Here is a 22,818-nt window from a genome sequence, read left to right as displayed (position 1 = left end):
GTTTCGCTGAAGACGTGTGGGAGATATGGTTTAATATTGTGTGATTGTCGTGATAATTCTCTGAGTGGTGTTGTCAGAGGGATGGGGGGGGGTACACGTGATGCTGACAGAGTAGCTGCTGAAATGCCTTGGCTGTATGCCCTTGGCCTTGGCTGCAGTGAAGACAGGGGCACTGTTGATGCAGAGCCGGTGGGAGCCGCAGCCGCTGAAGGCATGTACGATGGAGCTGCAGTAGCTGATGGAATTACAGCGCTGGCCGGAGGTGCTGTGTCTACTGGCGGTGCTGGCGTAGCAGCTGAGGCGTCCGTGTCTGGCAGCCGCGCAGGGGTAGCAGGTGGGATCGGGGGTGGGGCCGGCCTGGTACTAGAAACGCTGGGGCCGGGGACCGGGGGTGCAGCTTGGCCGGAGCTAGGGGTGTGGCTGACGCCCTGGCTAGGGCTAGGTGCAGGGCTAGGAGTGGCTTGAGTCGCGAGCGGCGTTGCTGGGGTAACCGCGGTATCTGAGGACGGGGGGGGGTTATGCTGCGCGGCGCAGGCATGGAAGCGAAGCCTCCGGAATGCAGAAGTAAAGCAGAATCAGCAGCGGCGGGGCTGATGATGTCAGAAGCAGGCGCCGCCGCCGCGCCGGGCAGTTCAAACGCGGAAGCGGCTGTGAATCCGTGCTGCGTGGGGGTAGCGGGAGGGCTAGATGGAAGCTCCGGGACCGCCCTTGGCTGCGCGCATAGTTCATCTGACGGAAGGACCCCGAGTTCGGGAGGTACAGATCGCCCCCTGTCTTGTGGTGTAATGGGTGGTTTGGGCATGATGGAAACCACGCCCTCCGAGGCAGACTCCGTCTTCAGGGAGACGGTCGGGGATCCCCCTCCCCCCCGGGCATGCGCCCGTGAAGGGAACTCTAAAATTGCTGTATCATGTTCCTCGCTTGGACCGACCAAAAAGTTGTAATTTCGGGTCCGGTAAAAATTCCCATTCTGCCTCCGGAATGGCTGCGCCCCCCCTCCCCGCCGCCTGCAGTGCCTGCAGGGATGGATAATCGCTTTTTCTAGGAACCTCGGGGACTTTTGCACGAACATCGCGTTTTCCGCCCGTCTCTGAGGGTGGGAAGGGTGCAAGCGGGGTTTTAAAATCTCCCGCTGTTTGCACGGGTGTCAGCGAGCTCTCCGCGGGAGTTTTAAACAGCTCGTCTGTGGGAGAAGTAGGAGGTGCCAGCTCTAGAAGTGTTTCATAAATTACTCTAGCTGGCGGTATTAATTTCTGAGCCGTTTCATCTCTTAGACTCGCGTAATGGTATAGAATAGAATTAACATTCTCCCAAAAAGATGGTAAATACAAATCTCCAATTACTGCATCTGGAAACTATTTTTTCACCCAGGATAGCAAATTACGTATTTCTTTTCTAGATGCTGGTAAGGGATGGTTACGAACTAGGTTTTCAAAACTATGTATTACATTTGCCTTGGCCTGGGATGGAACTGCACCCATAATTTGCTATTTGGTCAAGTTTTGGACAGCTCACCGTGTTTTAGATGGTTGTTATCAGCTCATGAAATCCTGGTCTGTGTTCCGTCCAGCAGTTCACAGCTCCTCCTCCCCCCTGTCGACCAAGGCTAGGAGATCCTGGAGTTTCAAAGCCGACCCCAGTTTTTTTTTTCTTCTGTTTCTAGTTGCGCGCTGCCATCCAAAACGTCCTGGCTTGCTTTGTTCCAATGAGGCCGAACATAGAGCACCAATTGACACTGAACCGTGCCGTAAATCAAATCTCTCCTGATAGGAGAGGGAGTTTTAAAAGCCCTTGCAAGGAGTTCGAGAAACAAACAGAGACTTTCTTGGAGTTTCACTGCTGCCAGATAGTTGTTTATTAAGTCTTATCAGAGAAACAGAGTCACTAGCGTGACCCAGTAGGCTTGAAACCTGGCAGAAACACCAATTTAGTGTAGTGGTTTGGCCCAAAATACTCATTACTGTTTATCTTCTGTGAGATAAGAATTAGGAGAAATGCAAAGCAGGCACAAAACTTGAAAGAATATAAAGAAGTTTATTAACAAACCTAAAAGAAGAAAAAAAAATATTATACACCTTTAGAACTCTTCTCCTCCCCCCACCTTTCTCCCTTCTCCAAGTGACAATGTAAAAAGACAACCCTTGAGATGTTCAGTCTGTTTACCACTTCCATAATAACCTTGTTCAGTCCATTTAGGAAGAGGAGTCTCTCTGCTCACATGCAAGTCCCTTCCCATGACTTGCAGCTTTCCCACAACTGCTTTCGAGGGTCCACTCTTGAAGTTTTTGGGGTACAATTTTAAGGTTGACCCGTTCAGAAACAAAAGTTCTCTTCACCCATCTCTGGGAGCATTTCATCTCTAAGAAATCTTTGGGAGCATCTCTAGGAACTGAGGTTTTCTCCTTTCCCAATTGGAGCAAAAGTCCTCATCTGGTCCATCTCTCCCTGTCCAAACTTCTCATGAAATTACAGCTGCGTCAGCATCTGCCTATCTCAGCGCAGGTGCTTTTGCTTACAAGTTGAACTGAACACTCCATCCCCCATATCTTCATGAGATTACAACGGGATACTCTGACATATCATAGCTTCACAACAGAATTTCAGCTTTAAGCATCTCCTCTTTCTCTTCCCTCAGGTTTTCAGCTCTTCACAGCACTAAAAGCGTTAATCTCACCTCGGCCTTTCAGCTGGATTGTTGCTTATCACTGTCGGTCACATGACCTCTGCCAGACATCAGTGCAGCTTTCGCTGAAATCTTGGCCTTGGCCGAAGTGGAGGGGGGGGGAGCCAAGCCACTCCGGCTGCCCACAGCCCTGCTCTGGGGGGGTTCCACAGGTGGAACAGGGTCCATCGGCTCCAGGATGGCTGTGACCCAGCCCGGCATGGCCCGAGGGGGGCCTGGGCTGCACCCGCTGGCCCCCGTACGGGGCCAGCAGCCACCTGTACCAGCACCCAAAACGAGACCGAGCCTCTGCCTCGGGGTTTACTATTTTTAAGTGTGTATCAGATGCGGTCACAATTTTAAGTGGCTCAAAGAATTGTCCATATTCAAACTGGCCAGCTGATAGGTTCTATCAGGTCATAGAGGAAGCTGTAAGCACCCCTTTTCAAGAACATCACTTCCAGGACTATGCTTGCTAACCCATGACACCCAGGCATAACATAGGGCAGTGAAAGAAGGAGAGAAGTGTGTGTTTATCAAGATTTACACAGCCTTTTAAAGATAATTTAACCAATGGTTACTAGAAACGTATATTATTTTTGCTTTCCTACCAATAATTCAGTAAAATGGCCAGGAACTGCAGAAATCTTTGTCCAATCATTCCAAATTACTTTTACTGCAGAATATGGAGTAGTAGAAGAAGAAGAAGAAGGTTTGGAGAACAACAACAATCCTCCATTTTGGTGTTTTTTGCTCTTATCTATTTACTACAAAGAGAAGCCTAAAACCTCTAAATTTTTCGCCCTGTGACAATCTTACATAGTAGTCTATCACCTAATTCACACCATTGTATTTTCTAGTTCTTGTCTGATCGTAGGCAGTTTTTTCCAAGGTTGGAGGTTAAAACAGTGTTGTTCAGGGGGGTAAAAACCCTTCAAAACAGGCAGAGAAATATTCTTGGCACTCTGGGTTCCTACAACAGATTTTGCCCCCACATGCCCTGATGGCATTAGAGTACACTGTGCGCCAGTATCAACCAATGCATCATATTTTTGTGGCTCTGATGTGCCAGGCCATCGGATCCACACCATCCAAAAAACCCGGTTCTCCCATGCCTCTTCCTGGCTAGAGGCAGGGCCCCTCTAGCCCTGGTTATCATTCTTCCCCTGGGCGTACATTCTCGAGGTACCTTCAAGGGGATCCGACATATCATCCTCCCTTCTGTAATACCTGGCAGCTCGGTCACGGGAGGCTGAAGCTACTTTCATCTTAGCAGAACCCCCTCGGTTAGTGTCTCCCTCCTTGAGTTCACGCACCTGCACTGCCAGGACAGAAGTGGGTTTCCCATCCCACCTTCTCATGTCTTCCCCATGGTCGCACAGAAAAAACCACAGCTCAGCTCGTGGGGTGTTCCCTCCCTCTCTAGCCAGGGGACATCGGGCTCTAACTTGGGGGCCTGTGACACGCACTGGTGCAACACTGATCTTCCTCATCTCCTCCCTCATCCCCCTAATCTCCTCTTTAAATTCCTCTTTGAGGTCCTTAACCATGGCAGAGACATGAGCTTTCAGCGGGCCATTGACCATACTGTCATAATTTCCAAGCTTGTTGGCAACAGAGCCCACTGTTTCTCGGTTGTCCTCTGCATTAATTGTTGCAATGAAGGTGGTGTATTGCTGTGGCCCTAGCTTTGCCAGGTTCCACAACATCTGCCCTGTGCACTTGACCTTATCGGAGTCATTATCATGCTGTCCATCCTTCCCAAAGAGTACCTCTAATACTGCCACCTCTCTTAGCTGTTGGATCCCTTCCTCAAGTGTCTTCCATTGCATTCTATGATGGTACTCCTGCATTCTCTCTTTATGAACGAACCTTTCTCTCACACTCGTTAAGAGCCGCTCCCAGAGAGAAAGGGGCCCTGGCTCCCTGTCATAGGTTAGCAAGGATAGTCCCGGAAGGGATGTCCTTGCTAAGGGGTGCTTACAGCTTCCTCTGGGACCTGATAGAACCTATCAGCTGGCCAGTTTGAATATGGACAATTCTTTAAGCCACTTAAAGTTGTGACCGCCTCTGTGATACACACTTAAGAATAGACAAACTCCCCCCCAAGCTCTCTCTCGTTTCCGGCGCTGGCACAGGTGGCTGTGGGCCCTGTGCGGGGGCCAGCAGGCCCGGCCAGGCCGGCCCTGCTTGGGCCAGGCTGGGCAGGGCCACGGCCAGCCTGGAGCCATGGGCCTGTTCCAGCCGTGGAACCCCCCCCCCCCCCACTGCCTTGCCGTGGGCAGCCAGAGCGGCTCGGAACCCCCCCCCCCCCCCCCCCCCACTGCAGCCAAGATTTCAGCAAAGCGGCACCTCTGTCCGGCAGAGGTCAGGTGACCAACAGCGATAAGCCACACAGCTGCAAGGCCAAGGTGAGATTAACCCTTTTATTGCTGTGAAGAGCTGAAAACCTGAGGGAAGAGAGAGAGGAGATGCTTAAAGCTGAAAGTCTGTTGTGAAGCTATGATATATCAGAGTATCCTGTTGTAATTTCATGAAGATATGGGGGGTGGAGTGTTCAACTTGTAAGCAATAGGCAGATGCTGAAGCAGCTGTAATTTCATGAGAAGTTTGGACAGAGAGAGATGAACCAGATGAACCAGATGAGGACTTTTGCTCCAAACGGGAAAGGAGAAAAACCTCAATTCCTAGAGATGCTCCCAGAGATAGTCCTAACAATGAAGATGAGGAAGACCCTTTGCTCCCAGGGAAGAAGGGCCTCTGTTTTTTTGTTTCTGAATGGCTCAACCTTAAAATTGTACCCCAAAAAACTTCAAGAGTGGACCCCCGAAAGCAGTTGCGGGAAAAGCTGCAAGTCGGGGGAAGGGACTCACATCGCGAGCAGAGATACTCCTCTTCCTAAATGGACTGAACAATATTTGGAAGTGGGTGGCTGTCTCAGTGTGATACTGTTTTCATAGCACGAGCAAAAAGAGACTTCTCTTTCTAAATGGACTGAACAAGGTTATGGAAGTGGTAAACAGACTGAACATCTTAAGCGTTGTCTTTTTACATTGTCAGTGGGAGAAGGGAGGAAGGTGGGGGGAGGAGGAGAGTTCTGAAGGTGGTATATTTTTTTTTTTTTCTTTTCTTCTTTTAGGTCTGTTAATAAACTTCTTTATATTCTTTCAAGTTTGGTGCCTGCTTTGCATTTCTCCTAATTCTTGTCTCACAGAAGATAAACAGTAATGAGTATTTTAGACCAAACCACTACACTCGCTCACAAATATCTGGTCCACACCCGGGTCCTGGGTCAATGATCCCAAATACCTTGCCTCACCACTATCCAGTTGCACGCCTGTGCCCATAAGGTCCCAAACCCAAAGTAACCAAGTTGTATAAGCCTCACGCCCCCTTTGCACAATGTCTTTTCGCATTCTTGTCGTACAACACGGACTCAGTGATTGTTATAAACATATATTATAATACTGGCTTCTCGCAAAGTACAAGGGTAGATATTATATCTATATATATATTATATTATATTATATAATGTTAGAAATGCTTTTTGCTGTGTGGATGTAGTTTTCTCTCTTTTTAGCAGGAATGTTAGCAAGTGTGAGCAAGTAAGATAGCCTCCAAACGAACAGAGCATGAGGCCCAAGGAGCTGCTAATCAACACTTTGTCCAGGGAACAAAAGGGCCTAAAGGCTACTCCGCCCGGAGAACAGGAGGCCAGGAGAGTCCGAGAGCCGTTATCACCACTCTACCCGGAGAGACGAAGAGGCCCAAAGCTGCAATCAGCCCTGACTGTCTGGAGAATTAAGAGATCCACCCTACCATCGACTCTTACCTAGCGGGCCCAACCCCAAGAATCAAAAGAAATAAAACCGCAAGGCAGAAGACTACGCATGCTCTAAAAAGGCGGAACCAAGGAGTGGCCATGCAGAACAGCTCCGGGAAAAGTTTTAATATTAATAGAGAACAGACAGTAAAAATGGTATAAAAAGGACTCACCTCTAGCATCAGGGGTGCTCTTGGCAGAGCGCCAAGGTACCCGGCCGTTACCCCTTTGCTTTATTTTATGTGTCTCTTATTGTCTTTATATTAAACCCTTTAAATTCTCACAGGAGAGTGAACCTCGTTTTTCACAGTGATGATTTCAGGTTCTGACTCTCCTGCTGGTTGCGAGGGCCCTGGTTCCCCATCATCATTAACTGGGCATACTGATTTGGTCTTATACTTCCTCCTTTGCACAGGGGCGACTGCCGCTGGCTGTGATTGCCCTTGTGGTTCAGCTGGAGCCTGGACGGTTGTAACATCCGTGGGTTCTGCTGCTGCACCATCAGACTCTCCCCCTTCGGGGCAGGGAGAGGGTTTACCACTAGCTGGGGAGGTGTATTCCCTCTGCAGCACCTGCCACATCTTGTGCATCTCCTTCACCAGTGCCCCCACTAAATCTGGGTGGTTCATTTCTGAGGTGGGCTCTTGGGCAGTGTCAGGCTGTGGGGCAGGGTCAGGCTCTGGGAATGGATCTCTAGTGTCTGGGGCCGTGTCAGGTTCTGGGGCAGGATCAGGCTCTGGGGTAGGATCTCTAGTCTCTGGGGCCAGTGTCTGTGTAGTTATCCAAGTCAATCTCAACTTGTCTCTGAGTGCTAAATAGAGTAGGCTTATCAGCACCACTTGGTTAGTATCCAGAGGAAATCTAAACCCTTCAAAAATTGGTGGGGTGGGCCCAAAGAACTGGTTGAGGGGTTGGGAGAAAACTTCCCCTGGTGTCATTTCCTCACAGAAAGTACCATTTTTAACATAACCCCAAAAACATGCACTTAGTGTGTGATAGCCCTTTATCCATGTGCCCACATTCCAGAGCAAGATAAAAGCCCATGAATTCCTCACCTTCTTGACCCATAGTGCAAACTGGATAACAGCAATGGTAGCCATAGTCAGAGGACCCATGTTTAGGTAAGGAGCTGCAAAGGGGAAGAATATAGCCACGACCACCTGCCACCCGAACCAGGGTAAACTAGACCACATAGTGCTGCCTAACAAGGTTCCTATATGCAGCACACAAAATTAAGTTATCCAGGAGCTGTTATTCCTTTTTCACCCCTTTCTCTTGATGCCCTCAGGCCCCACGGTTGGGCGCCAAGATCTGTCTCTGTTTGAAAGACAGGTGTCTGCCAAGGAAGGCAGGAGTCTCTCTTGAAATGAAAAAGAAAATGCAACCCCCTTCCCTCTGAATTATTATAATTTTGAAATTAAGGGGCTTTCAGGCAAAGATATGAGGAATAGCAATAACAGTTCTTTACTATTATATATATGTGTGTGTGTACAACAAGGCAAACAAACAACAGTAAGTATGGCAGTAACAGCAAACAGAACCACAAACCCAGTGCCAGCCTTCTCAGCTGTCAGGCCCTTTCCCCTTCGGTGCAGTTCCGTTCACAGCCAGCAGGGGTGCTGGCGGCTCCTGGTGAGCAGGGCAGGTGCGATGGTTCCCCCCACAGCTGCAGGAGGCGCTCTGGAGCAAGCTTGGGGAGCACGCGGCAATGGCGGCTTGGGATCCCGGGAAGGGATGGAAGAAAAGCTTCACAAACCCCCTGGGCAGCCGATCCCGGTGTCCGGCCGGATGCTCAGGAACAGCAGGCTGGAACAGCAGGGACGAGCACAAATCCTGCGTGGCAGATGAGATGTATCAAACTCCAGGGCTGCAGCAGAAACCCCCCAGAGGTCTCAGTAGGCAGGGTTTGTGGGGCTACAGAGTAGCAAAGGCTCAAAGCAGCGACGGGGGCAGGGCGGTCGCAGCCCAGCTCCCAGCAGGGCAGGGAAAGGCGGGCTTGGGAATCCCAGGGTTTCTCCGGTAGAAGGAAGGAAGGCAGCCGAAAAAGCAGAAGTGTTCAATGCTGACGAATTCCTTCCAGCCTCTCTCTCCATCCAAACGCCGGGAGCTAACAGCCCACAAGCCCAGGTGAAAAAGAGTAGCCAGATGGACACCCCCCCCCCCCCCCCCCCGGGGCCAGGTCTTTTGTTTTCCTTAAGCACCCAGTAATTCGTCCCCCTGGCAACATGTATGGGGAAAATTCTTTATGAGAAAAAGAAAACAGAAGAACTCCTAAAACCCCAACAAGAATTGATACTGAGTTTAATATCGTATCATCAAAGAGATCACTGTTTCTTAGAATTAGAGTATGCAAAGCTTTTCTTGGCTGCATCTACGTTACAAATATCTAAAAAAGAGCATATACTGTTTTTAAAGAAAAAAGAGAAAAAGGTTAAGAAGTCTATGTTGGACCTGACAAAAGGGGAAGACATGGAGATGGATTTAATTGTAGGTACAAAAATGCTGCTAGCAAGGATTTTCTTGTTATTTTCTAAGTCCGTGAGAGACTTTTCTCTCTCACAGAAGAGGTAGCAGGGAATGTAAACAACCAAGCCACCTGCAACCTTGAAAAGTCTTGTTTATGGTATAGTAGAAAAATATTTTGACAATGGATGTTTTAGGATTTTAGCCAATCACCCCCAAGGGGTGGCTGGTCCTTTGTCCAATTAGACTAAGAAGAAAAAAGTCTATAAAAGAGTTTGTAAAATAATTAAATAAATCAATCTTGATGTCAATTCCTGCCTGCTGGATCTTCTCTCCTCCTCCTCCCTATGGCTGCGGGATACGGTGATATACCGTAGGAACCAGGCCTGCGGTAATATTTAATAGCTCCCATCTTGAGATTGGGCCCTCCTCCTTCTCCTTCTCCTTCTCCTTCTCCTTCTCCTTCTCCTTCTCCTTCTCCTTCTCCTTCTCCTTCTCCTTCTCCTTCTCCTTCTCCTTCTCCTTCTCCTTCTCCTTCTCCTTCTCCTTCTCCTTCTCCTTCTCCTCCTCCTCCTCCTCCTCCTCCCCCTCTCCCTCCTCCTCCTCCTTCTCAGCTGACGTGGGTCCCGGGGGTGGGGGGGGCGGGGGAGGAGAGGCAGCTTTAAAATGGTTCCGGCCAGTGAAAAAGGAAAAGGGGGAGGCGGACTGGCTGCCCCCACCACCTCCCACGGACCCAGGGGACTTCCCGGCTGCGACGCAGGCTCTGACAGGGCCGCATCTAAAAGAGGGTGAAGACTGGCCGTGGCGGCTCTGGAAGGTGTTTGTGTCTTCAGTGGCTTCTGCCCAGAAGCCCGGGTCTCTCTCTCCCCCCTCCCCTTTGGTCCCACCAGGAGCGGAGAAGCTAAGGGGTGGGGACAGCCAGCATGTGCAGCCTATGGCATCGCCCTTAGAGGTGGAGCCGGGAGGCAAGGCTTTCCGCCAGGAGGGCAGGGAGGGAACCTCCCGCAGGGGAGGTGGCGTTCCTTCCTCTCCCAGGCGTTGGAGTCTCCATGACAATGCCGTGTGCCGAGCAGTTGGCTTAGAGGATGAGGTCATCGAAGCAAGCAGGCCCAGGGACACTGCCCTTTCCCTGCCACAGAGCAGGTCCCTGACAGTGATACCAGGTACCAGAACAGGCCGGGGCAGACCTGACACAACCCTCTCACTCTGGCAGTTCCTCTGAAAAGGAAGATGAGATAGCTGCTTTAAGCAGGCGAAAGAGGAGAAAGATAGCAAGAAAAGCAATAAGGGAGCGAAGCCCAATTGCTAAATGGACCAGAGCAAAAAGGGAGCCAGTTTTGCAAGCCCCTCTGAGACAGGCTGCAGGTAATCAAGGGCCAATCTATGTGAAGGTTCCGTACTCCCTCATAGAGTTAGAACAATGGAAGAGTACAGTGGGAAAATATAAAGAAAATCCAGACAGAGTTGCTACTTTGATACAAAGAGCAATTCAAACACAGAACCCTGACTGGAGTGATTTGGCAGCTATAATAGAGACATTGCTTGATCCCACTGAAAGACAGATGGTAAACAAAGCTATTACAGACTCTGTGGAATTAGGCATAGCTAGCGGGACGTTCCAAGGTACGGTCACAAAAATTTTTCCAACGGATGATCCAAGGTGGGACCCAAATGTGCCAGCAGAAATGCAAAGATTAAAACGGTATCAAGATCTCATAGTATATGGGTTAAAGCATGGTGTCCCTAAAGCTCTCAGCTGGGCAAAGCTTTATGAAGTGAAGCAAGGTCCTAATGAAACTCCTACTGATTTTTTTAAGAGGTTAAGAGAAGCTGCTACCAAATACACAAACATAAATCCTGATACAGTGGAAGGGGGAAATGATCTGGCTTATTTGTTTATGGGTCAGGCTTCAAACGATATAAGAAGAAAGTTGCAAAAGTTAGAAGGGGTTCAAGACATGAATAAATTGTTAGAAGTAGCCTGGAGAGTGTTTCAAGAAAGAGACTCCAGTGACAAAGGTAAACCCTGTCCCAGGAAGAAGGATACCCAGGAAAAGTCATCTAAGAAAGCCTCTACCCCTAGGGACAAAGACACATGCGCTTATTGCAAGAAGAAAGGGCATTGGAAAGCTGACTGTCTGATGCTGAAGAAGACACCCCCAGTTCTATAGCTCCCATTAGAACAAAACTCATACTCAGAATGATGGGGACCAGAGGCTTCTCCCCAGCAGAGCCTTCGGTTATAGCCAAGCTGGGGAAAGATGATATAGAATTTCTGGTAGACACCAGCATGGCATATTCTGTGTTAAATACTTTAAAAGGGAAACTGAGTCATGAAACTGTTCATGTGTTTGGGGCAACAGGGGTAACTGAAACATGGCCTTTCTTCCAACCTTTGAAATTTAAACTGGGGAAGCACTGGGTAACTCATCAATTTCTTTATATGCCCAACTCCCCAAAACCATTGCTGGGGAGGGATTTGTTAGAAAAATTGGAAACCGAAATTAAATTTAAAAGAGGGGAGGGCATACGAGTTATCATTCCAGAAACTAAATTTGTCTAAGTTGCTGCACTTTTTATACAGGACAGATGTGGCAAATTCCCCATTGAAGTCAAAAATGCTGTCAATCCAATTGTGTGGTCCAGTGATGTTCCAGGAAGATCCAAACAGGGAGAACCAGTGAGCATTGCACTCAAACCAGGAGCTACACCGGTAAGGCAAAAACAATATCCTTTAAAATTAGTCGCAAAGGACTAGCACCTATAATCGAAAAATTCCACCAGCATGGGTTATTAGTGCAATATGAGTCCAGGTATAACACGCTAATCCTTTCAGTGAAGAAAGCTGATGGTAAAAGTTATCGGTTAGTCCAAGATTTGAGGGCAATTAACAAAATTACAGAGGACATACACCTAGTGGTAGTCAATCCATACACACTTTTGACCACACTGACAGATGAATTAGGGTGGTTTACTGTTGTGGACCTAAAAGATGCCTTTTTCTGCATTCCTGTGCATAAAAACAGCCAGGAGATTTTTGCTTTCGAGTGGGAGAATCCCGAAACAAGGAGGAAAAGTCAGCTTACTTGGACAGTCTTACCCCAGGGTTTCAAGAATAGCCTGACAATATTCAAAAACCAGCTAGCAAAAGAATTAGAAGATTGGAGGAGACAAGACCCAGGAGGGGTTATCCTTCAGTATGTTGATGACATCTTGATTGCAGCTAAGACCAGAGATGACTGCATCCAATTCACTCTAAGCTTGTTAAACTTTTTGGGGCAGAGTGCATACAGAGTTTCCAAAGACAAGGCGCAGATCGACAAGGAATCAGTAGTTTACTTGGGACTTGAGATCTTCCGTGGACACCAACAGCTCAGCAAGGAATGGAAAGAAGCCATCTGCCGGCTTCCGGAGTCCCACTCCGTGAGAGAGATGCAGGCTTTTCTGGGAATGGTAGGTTGGTGTCAGTTGTGGATAGCAAATTATGGGTTGTTGGTGAAACCCTTGTAGGGAGCAATAAAAGCAGCTGAAAATGGCATTATAATTTGGACTGAAAGCACAAGGGCTGCATTTAAACAGCTGAAACACTCTTTAATGTAAACTCCAGGTCTGGGCTTACCAGACTTGGCTAAGCCTTTTGAGCTTTTTACACATGAAAGACTTAATGTGGCAATGGGCGTACTAGCACAGTGCCTCGGAAGCCAATGGAAGGCTGTGGCCTATTATTCCAAACAGCTGGACAATGTTAGCCAAGGGTGGCCTGGGTGCTTGAAGGCCGTGGCAACTACTGTTATCTTGATTCAAGAGGCCCAGAAACTCACCCTTGGACAACACACTGTAGTGTATGTGCCACATGCAGTAGCAGCAGTACTGGAACAGAAAGGAAGACATTGGGTGTCCAGCAACCAAATGCTTAGATATCAGTCACTGCTGTTAGAACAGGATGATGTTACCCTGAAAACAACTTCTGTTGTTAACCCTGCCATGTTTCTGTCCTCTACCTTAACTGATGATGTGCCTGAGCATAACTGTTTGCAGACAATCGAGGAGGTCTATTCCAGTAGACCAGACCTGAAGGATGTACCCCTAGGAAACCCAGACTGGGAGCTGTTTACAGACAGGATCAGCTTCATGAGAAATGGTAAACGAATGACAGGTTATGCAGTAACCACCCAGGACAAGGTGATCGAGGCGAAGACCCTGCCAGCAGATGTGTCATCACAGAAAGCTGAACTGATTGCACTGCCAAGGGCCCTAGACCTGAGCGAAGGAAAGAAGGTAAATATATGGACTGACTCTAAATATGCATTTAGTGTTGTCCATGCCCATGGAGCCATCTGGAAGGAGAGAGGACTGTTGAATGCTCCAGTTAACCAGATCAAACACGCTGAACAAATCCTTGCCCTCTTAGAGAGCATCAAAAAATCCACAGAAGTAGCCATCATGCATTGTAGGGGTCACCAGAAAGGGAAAACCACTCCAGAATTGGGAAATTTCTTTGCTGATGAAACAGCAAGAAGGGCTGCAGAAAAAGGTATTCTTGCAGTAATTCCACAAAAAAAAGATTGATTCTTCCGGGTTGACCCTAAAATATGATCAGGCAGACCACAAGTTAATTAAGTTTCTTAAGGCTGAGATCACAGAAAATGGATGGGCTGTTACACCTGTGTCATGGCTTACCAAAGCATAGTCCCAGAAGTGATGTTCTCGCAAAGGAGTACTTACAGCTTCCCCCCATGACCTGACAGAACCTGACAGCTGGCTAGTTTGAATATGGACAATTTTTTAAGCCACTTAAAATTTTGACCACCTCTGTGATCCACACTTAAGAATAGACAAACCCTGGGCAGAGCTCTGTCTTGTTTCCGGAGCGGGGACAGGTATTACGGCAGTCCTGGTTCCTACAGTATATCACCATGTCCCACAGCCATAGGGAGGAGGAGGAGGAGATCCAACAGGCAGGAATTGACATCAAGATTGATTTATTTAATTATTTTACAAACTCTTTTATAGACTTTTTTCTTCATAGTCTAATTGGACAAAGGACCAGCCACCCCTTCGGGGTGATTGGCTAAAATCCTAAAACATCCATTGTCAAAATATTTTTCTACTATACCATAAACAAGACTTTTCAAGGTTGCAGGTGGCTTGGTTGTTTACATTCCCTGCTACCTCTTCTGTGAGAGAGAAAAGTCTCTCACAGACTTAGAAAATAACAAGAAAATCCTTGCTAGCAGCATTTTTGTATCTACAGACAGGTAGCTGCGGGGCCCTGTACAGGGGCCAGCGGGCCTGGCCCAGGCCCTGCTCGGGCCAGGCCAGGCCAGGCCACAGCCATCCTGGAGCCTATGGGCCCTGTTCCACCTGCGGAACCCCCCCCCCCCCACCCCACCCTGCTATGTGCAGGCAGAGTAGCCTGGCTCCCCCTCTCCAGTTCTGCCAAGATTCAGCCGAAAGCTGCCCTGCTGTCCGGCAAAGATCATGTGATCAACAGCAATAAACAAAATTCCTGCTGCAAGGCCTAGGTGGGATTAACCCTTTTAGTGCTGTGAAGAGCTGAAAACCTGAGGGAAGAGAAAGAGGAGATGCTTAAAGCTGAAATTCTGTTGTAAAGCTATGATGTATCAGAGTATCCGTTGTAATTTCATGAAGGCATGGGGGGTGGAGTGTTCAACTTGTACTTGTAAGCAAAAGCACCTGCGCTGAGATAAGCAGATGCTGAAGCAGCTGTAATTTGATGAGAAGTTTGAACAGGGAGAGATGCAAGTGATGAGGAGTCTTGCACCAAATTGAAAGGAGAAGACCTCAGTTCCTAGAGATGCTCCCAGAGATAGTCCTAGAGATGAAGATGAGGAGGAGCCTTTGCTCCCAGGGAAGGAGGAGGGCCTCTGTTCTTAGAGATAAAATGCTCCCAGAGATGGGTAAAGAGAAGTTTTGTTTCTCAATGGCTCCTGTTGGGGAAGATGAAACAGGAAAGCCTTATAAATATGATTGCCTAACAAAAGATTTTGGGAATATGAAAACTGTGAGCGACATCGAAATGAAGGCCATCTTTGAGATATAGAGTCTTAGTTACTGAACAACTAGAAAACAATGGTATAGCCGGCTGAAGGTAATCCCCTCTTGATTGAACAATACCCTCTGCTTGCAGACAGGTCCAAGGGTCAGAGCAGACCCTACTAGCTCAGCAGAAGGGGTCCAAGGAGTAGTTTTTAGAAGTAAAAATGTAACACTCTATGGTAATGTAAGAACTCTTATAGGCTGTATGTAAATGCTATAGGATTTGTACCTTGTATTAGATTGGCTAGTGAGAATTAGAATATTCACTACAGAAGATGATTTATTGTATTGTAACAAGGACCTCGCTCTCTTAGTAACGCTCTTGCTCTTAGCTCTCTTAGTAACTCTCTTGCTCTTTACTCTCTTAGCTCTCAGCCTCTTGCTCTAGCTCTCTTGATTCATCTCTCTCTCTCCTACACCTTGGGCCTGCTTGGAGCTGCAGCTGGCAGCTCTAAGCAGTGCCCCTGTACCCACGCCCTTTGCAATAAACTGCATGCTCCTAAGACCTGCTTATAGAGATCTCTAGTCTCCATCCGTCCATCTCCAGCCGGGCACTACCGAACCCACACCCTCATCACGATCAGTTTCGACAGCTCCACCTTAAAATTGTACCCCAGTAGCTCAAGATTGGACCCTCGAAAGCAGTTGTGGGAAAAGCTGCAAGTGGTGGGAGGGGGACTCTCACATGATGCGAGCAGAGAACCAACCTGAGCGGCTGTCTTGTTGTGATAATTTCTCCATAGCATGGGCAAGAGAGGCTCCTCTTCCTAAATGAACTGAACAAGGCTACTATGGAAGTGGTAAACAGACTGAACATCTCAAGGGTTGTCTTTTTACATTGTCACTGGGAGAAGGGAGAAAGGTGGGGGGAGAAGAAGTGTTCTGAAGGTGTGATATGATTTTCTTTTCTTTTCTTTTCTTTTCTTTTCTTTTCTTTTCTTTTCTTTTCTTTTCTTTTCTTTTTTCTTTTCTTTTCTTTTCTTTTCTTTTCTTTTCTTTTCTTTTCTTTTCTTTTCTTTTCTTTTCTTTTCCTTTTCCTAATTTTAGGTCTATAAATAAACTTTGTTGGGGAGGATGAAAGTTTGGTGAGAAAGTTTCACAGATGTGTAGGCTTGGAAGAAAGATCTCTGAATGTAGAAACTGAGGATGAGATAGAAATGAAAGCAAGTTTTGATATAGAGTAAAAGATGTTTTGCTGAACCAGTGATCACTGAATAACTGAGAAGGCAAAGGTTGGAGATGAGTTGGAAGGAAATTTTTATGAATAGGACAAAGGTATGTGACTACAAACAGAGATGTTTTTCACCAAGTAAATGAGTCCCAAGAAGAGCATAAGTAAATAGGAAGCATGTCTTTACCAAAAAGAGAGATATGGCAGGCAAACAAGAAATGTTGATGTAGCAAGAAGAAAAGAGGTTTGAGAATTTTCCACTGTAAGCTTAAATTGTAACTTACTCTTGTGATTGGATAATAATGACTATAATATGGTAATGGTAGTAGTTATGATAGGCTATAGGCAAATGTAAAGGTATTATGTATGGTGCTTATTGGTTGTCATGTATTAAGATACTCAGCAAAGAAAAGTATAAAATGCTTTGTAACTTGAACAGAAAGCGGCTTCAGGTATGCCTACAGCTGTAGCTGACAGCTGTAGGGCTGGCTCTGGATACCCACCCCCTGAAATGCTGTAACTTTGCCTATGCAATAAACAGCTTTCAAGAGAGCCGCCTGAAGTCCAGACATCCTACGTGAAACTTTCTCCTATAAACTTCTTTATATTCTTTCAAGTTTTGTGCCTGCTTTGCTTTTCTCCTAATTCTTATCTCACAGAGGGTAAACAGTAATGAGTATTTTGGACCAAACCACTACAACCCGCAAATCAGGTTGTAGTCCCACCTCTAATTCTTTGAGGGCTAGCTGCAAGAGAACATGAAAGCACACATTTCGGGGTTGAAAATCTTCTGAAACATCTCAAAAAGGTAGTAATAGGAAAGTGAATGACAGATATTGTACAATCAGTAGTGAGCAAGTGCGAAATCTGCTGCAAAAATACTCCTGATACGAGGAAAAAGTTGTGTTAGGAGTAACAAAGGCAGGGGATCTTCCTGGAGATTACTGGCAAATAGACTTTGCTGAGTTACCACGCAAAGAGGGATACAGGTACATACTGGTAATGGTTGACACCTTCAGTGGAGGGCCTGAACGTTACCCCTATTGCACTAACACAGCCAAGGAGGTGGTGAAAGTTTTGTTTAATCATATAATACCATGGTTTGGGGTTCCTTTGGGTATGTCCATGAACAGAGGACCACATTTTGTTGCAAATGTGATTCAAGAGGTTAGCCGGATTTTGGGAATTGCTTAGGATCAGCACACACCTTACAGACCCCAAGCAAGCGGTAAGGTGAAACGCATGAATGGGACCCTTAAGGCACAAATTAGCAAAATTTGTCAAGAGACATCCATGACGTGGGTTCAGGCCTTGCCTATGGCTTTACTGAGGATCCATATACAACCAAGGCGGAGGGATAACATCAGTCCCTATGAAATATTGTATGGCAGGCCATATCAAATTCCACATGTTCCAGGTGAAATTCACGAGGGCAAAACTTGATTTGCAGTGATATCTAATGGCTTTAAGTTCTACTTTGCAGAAGCTCCAGAATTACATCGTGTTATCCAGACCCATAGGACTGGACACACCAGCCTGGAGACTGGGTCTATGTCAAGTGGTGGGACAGTGATCCTCTACAGGCCAAGTGGAGAGGACCATTCCAGATTTTGCTGACCACCCTCACCGCAGTCAATGTCGCTGGCAAAGGACACTGGATTCACTACTCCAGAATTAAGAAGGCTTCTGCTCCTGAAATAACTGAGAAAACAGAGACTGATACAAATGAAGATGATGTAGTTTAAAGGATTTTTTTCCTGTGCTTATTATCTACACAGTTGGTAACCCTGATTCAGGTTTGGAACTAAATTTTGCGTATGATTCTAGTCCAAAGTATATCCAAAGACATTCATTTGGATACAAAACTAATAATTGACATGTAAACTGAAGTGAAAAGAGCAACAAAATTTGTTTACAATTTGAGAATTAACTTAGATCTTTCATTGGATAGCATTCAAAGCTGATTGTATCTTCCACACCCTGGTTTCATGGTTACCAAACTGACCCTGAATTGAAGATTGTTTATAATGATTGTAATTATAATTCTTGTTTATAGAGATATACTGCTGTTAGACACATATTATTAGTAGATATTTAGAATATTTGGAATAGAGTCTCTACAAGATAGAGGCTTTGTCAAGCCTCTAAAGGGGGGAAAATGATGCCTTAAGTTTTAACCTTTATATTTTTCATATTCTGTACTGCTTGGTGCATGACTCTGAACTTTCTTGTAGCCTGTTAATTTCTGCTCTTGTTCTAGGTAGACACAACAAAACTTCTCTGGATCTGCTCTTCAAGGACACTTGGGCTGTCCTAGGCCCAAAAGTATAAACCAAAGAGCCTCTAAAGGGGGGGTAAGCTGTGGGGAAAACTTAAGCTTTAATTGGAGAATTAACCCTGCTATGCAAATGAACCAAACCTATAAAAGAGTGAAGAACTCGTGACCTGTTTTCCATCTTGGAGTCCATCTTGGCAATAGCCTCTGGCTCCCCAGGGTGTACCTTTGAAGGCCTTTCAAATAAATACCTACCTTTATTCCCTTACTCCTGTCCAGTCTGTTTTCTAGGAGGCCTCTCAAGGCATCATGAGGGCCCAAACTCTCCCATGGGGATTCTATAAATGCCCTCATAATCAAACTGAATTAATAAGGCACTCACCAATTTGCACCAGGAGCATACCTTTAGATGCGGGTAGGCCTCAGAGACTTGGAGCTCCTGGTCTCTATACTCCTCTGGAACATACCTTTGGGCACCCGAGTCTCTGGGATGGTGGGCGGGGCATGGCACAACAACTGCGCATTTGGTGTCATTTCACGGGGCCGTCCCGCGCTCTGTTGGTAGTTTCCCAGACGCCGCCTATGGTCTCAGTGATATTGGTGAGGCCAAGGTCATTCCCCTGGTGGCTGTAAGTCTCTTGAAGCCCCGTGCTCTGGGCAGTCTTTAATAAAATGTCCAGGCTCCCCACAATGGAAACAACGCTGTCTGTCCCCAGACGTTGCCACTAGGGTTTCCGCCACCCCCTTAAAAACCGCCATGCCAATTACATGTTCAGTGGATGTCAACTTAGCGCAGGCTTCGATCATCAGTTCAATTGTTGGCTCACGGTCTAGGGTGAGGGCCCTTAAGATCTTTTTACACTCCCCATTCTCATTAGACATTGCCAGATTGCGCAGCAGTTCCCTGCGGGCCACTGCATTCTCCACCTGCCTTTTGATCAAGCCTTTTAGGTGGTCCACAAACTTGATAAATGATTCCTCAGTCCCTTGCCGAATATCTGCAAAGTTCAGGGTGGGCGTGGCATCATCAGGTGTGTCGAACAGTGCTGCCTCTGCTACCCTTTTAATATCTCTTAGGACAGCCTTGGGGATGTCTTGGGCCTGGTCCTGGGGTTTTTCAAAGTTACCTTCTCCTCATAAGTGTTCGATGGTTAAATAACCCCTAGTACGGTCTCCTTGATATGTTTGTAGGAGCCCCCTTAGGTGTTTTTTCCATGTTGTCTCCCACAGCATGTATTCCGTGGGGGGAGAGGAGGCACGACATGGTGTTCTTAATGTCATGTGGTACTAGGGTGAGCACGGAGAAAGTAACTTGCAATAGATTTTTAAAATATGGTGACCCCCGCCCATAGTCTTTACTGGTCTTGCATAGCTCCTTTAACTCTTGGTAAGGGATGGGTTCCCAATGGGGATTCCTACCTCCCCTCTTATAAATAGCTGGGGCTGTATACGGCGTTCTCTTATCTGCCAGCTACCAGTTACCATCCCCGGTCTCCTGCTTCCTCACTATAACCCAGTGATCTTCAGACCTAGCATAAGAATCTGAGGAGTCACTGCTCTCCTCCTCCAAAGAGGAGGGAGAGTGCCTGGCTGGGATGCGAGGCTTTTGGCAAACCGGAGCTGCCTGGTGTGCTGCAGTGGAAGGCAAGATGGTGCCTTTCCGGTTGCCACCGCACTCACTTCCGGTCCCAGTGATGTGGGAACCTGAAGCGGGTTGGTTCCCAGGGGTGGAGTCACCGATGGAGGGGGTGGGAACACAGGAAGGAGAGGCAGGGTCTGCAGCCAGAAGGGGATTCCTGGTGGAATGGGAGGGGCATGATGCAGACACACCCATTGACGCAAGGGAGGAGAAGGGCGGAGGGGGGTCGCGAGTTTGAAATGGCCCCTGCCAAGTGGCTGGGTGAGGGTGGGAAAACTTGGAGAGGGAGAAGACAAGATGGCAGGGCTGGGCATGTTGCCAGCGCCATCTTGGGACATAACTGGGAGTGATAGAACTGGGTATGCAGGCATAGGTAAGAGGGTTAGGAAGAGCCTGGGACAGCATGGCCACTGCTGTCCTGGAAAGGGGACAGAGGAGACTGGGAGATGTCAGGAAGATGGTAGTAATCCTGTGCCCTTGGACGGGATCCATCTCCTGATCTCTCCTGAGGCAGGGAAGAGGGATCTGGAACGCTAGCGGAGGAACACGGCAAAGGGGTTTTTAAGCTGGGATTTACTTTTCCCAAACACCCCCCAATACACTTAACACATTTAATAATCATAGAAAATAAAGGATAAAACTTTCCCACTGAGAAGTCCCCTCTGGATTGCCAAACACCCAACTTTATCCCAACTTGATCCCAAAAATCCTTGGAAAGAACTTAAATAACTAAAGAACAAAACATTTTAACTCCCCCTTTGAAAAACGAAAATTTCCCCGAACAAGGGCTCCTTTAACTTGGATATAAGCTTCCCGCTGAGGGTGGGTCAGTTTAGCTCCCATCTCCCCTCTTCCCAACACCCAAGGCAAAAGGCTTAACAAAAAAATAGAAAAGAGACACGATATATCTCACCACACAGGGTCAAACGAAAACTCTCGGGGTGGTTCATCCATTCTTGGCCGATCCTCTGTTCCCAAGAAGGTTGCTGACCACCCGTCCAATCACCCTGATAGAACTCAGGGCTCTCTTCAGGGAAGTGGCTGCTCCAAACGCAAACTTCCAGCAGCTCAGGCTGCTGGAGATGCTTTCAGGGACCCTCAGAAGAGGTCCCTGTTCAGGCGCCACTTGTTGCGACGTGGTGCTGGATGGTAAAGTGCTGTGACCTTCCCAAAAGCGTCTCCTGGAGGAAGCTGCTCAGCGAGGTCACCACACGCACACACACACTACACCGGATAGCTAAGGATGAACTGATGACAAAGAAGGCAGGAAGGATCTCTGTATGGGGTTCCACGGGGGAGGTTTATTCCAGCCACCCACGTGAAGGGTTCCAGGGATGAAGACAAAAAACAATGGAGGGTCCAGGGTTATATAGGGGAGCAGAGAGAGCATCAGACACCAATGATCTGAGGGTGCAGGGGTGGTACAAAGGCGGGACTAGGGTAAGGGAGCCAGTAGGGAAGCTCTGAGGGCGTGGGGATGGGGCAAGGGCCAAGGGGGGGGGTAACAGGAAGTGGAGAACCTTCTAAGGCAGGGACATATAAGGTACCAAAGGGGCAGGGAGGCCAAACTGGCCAACCAGGGACACAGAACTGGGGTACATTAACATAACAGAACAGAGGATCCTGGGGCAAGCCTTTTCGGTTACCCTAACCTGGGGACAATCTTTGATACTAGGGACTGTCTCACCAGTGGACTCTCTTTGTCCCTTGTACCACAGGCCCACCGGCCCCCACACATTATGAACCTGTTAACCATGTCTTTCTCAGTCACTAGGATGTCTTCATGCCAACTGCTACAAATGCTTACAGCAGAAAGTGCCATTAAAAAGCTATAAGTGTTTTAGCTCTCCTAAAAACAACCTTAGAGGCTGGAAACAAGCAGAATAATAATTAGAATTCAATGAGCCATCACTCTATGGACTAGACACGAATGGTCCTCAGACATTAGATTTCCACAGACTGCAGTCTATAAAATTGAAAAGTGCTTGATACCATAGAATCTAACCCGAGCTCACCAGTAATTTCAGGACTGCAAGTTACTTGGGCTATGTATGGTAACATCCAATTGTGCCAGTCAAATGCATTCATCTCTCTTAACCATGGATTTAACTCATTATCACTGATTTTTGAACCTTCTCCTTAAGTAAGTTAAAGGAAGGTCTTAGCTATACTCAAATGTTAAAACCTAGTGCCTGGTGTCCAAAGAAAATAGTACTATTCTTAGTTAAGCCTGACCACTGCTCTGAAATAGCTCAACTCCAATATCCTAATGGAAAAGCAAAGAAGTGGCTTCATGAAGTATAAGTAATATGTAAGGAAAAATTAATTGATCTCAACCAGAAAAAAAATAAACAAAATGCAGCACAAAACCAAGACATATATTCCACCTGCAGAAAATAACTTCATTTTATAAAAATGGGATTGGTTAAGAAATAAAGTTTTATCTAAATTATGTTCTAGTGTTCTTAACACACCACTATGATGCTGTGACACCATTTTTGAGCTGCTTTCTGGGTTCATGTGTCAGGAAAAATTAATCCACAAACACCAGAGGTTTATGTTCAAAAAGGAGACAGAGGAGCCCTGATACTTTATTCAAATAAAGGAAGAGGCCATGGGGCATTCCCCTGGGGTCTCTCAAATTGTTAGAGGACGCAGCCTCCTTTTTATCCTAATTTTCCCAGCCGTATTTCCCTCTCTCTTTCCCCATTGGCTGAGGTACTTG

The 22,818-nt window shown here is 47.1% G+C and overlaps 2 long non-coding RNA genes across 2 annotated transcripts in view; one reads left to right on the top strand and one right to left on the bottom strand.

The window, feature by feature from the left end:
* Positions 1-533: 533 nt before the first annotated feature.
* LOC138102817 (uncharacterized) lies at positions 534-6,768 on the top strand. The gene is made up of 2 exons (XR_011147558.1): positions 534-756; positions 6,243-6,768. It is a non-coding gene; the product is annotated as an uncharacterized lncRNA (long non-coding RNA).
* Positions 6,769-7,926: 1,158 nt separating this feature from the next.
* LOC138102818 (uncharacterized) overlaps positions 7,927-22,818 on the bottom strand; it is a 44,302-nt gene continuing 29,410 nt past the window's right edge. The window contains exon 3 of the long non-coding RNA XR_011147559.1: positions 7,927-8,318. This is a non-coding gene — a long non-coding RNA (uncharacterized lncRNA). The remainder of the gene's footprint in view (positions 8,319-22,818) is intronic.

This window comes from Aphelocoma coerulescens (genome assembly GCF_041296385.1).
Source record: "Aphelocoma coerulescens isolate FSJ_1873_10779 chromosome W unlocalized genomic scaffold, UR_Acoe_1.0 ChrW_unloc_scaf_2, whole genome shotgun sequence".
In the NCBI taxonomy this organism is placed as follows: Eukaryota; Metazoa; Chordata; class Aves; order Passeriformes; family Corvidae; genus Aphelocoma; species Aphelocoma coerulescens.
Note: the sequence above shows the minus strand (reverse complement) of the source record. Positions and strands in the feature narration are given on the sequence as shown.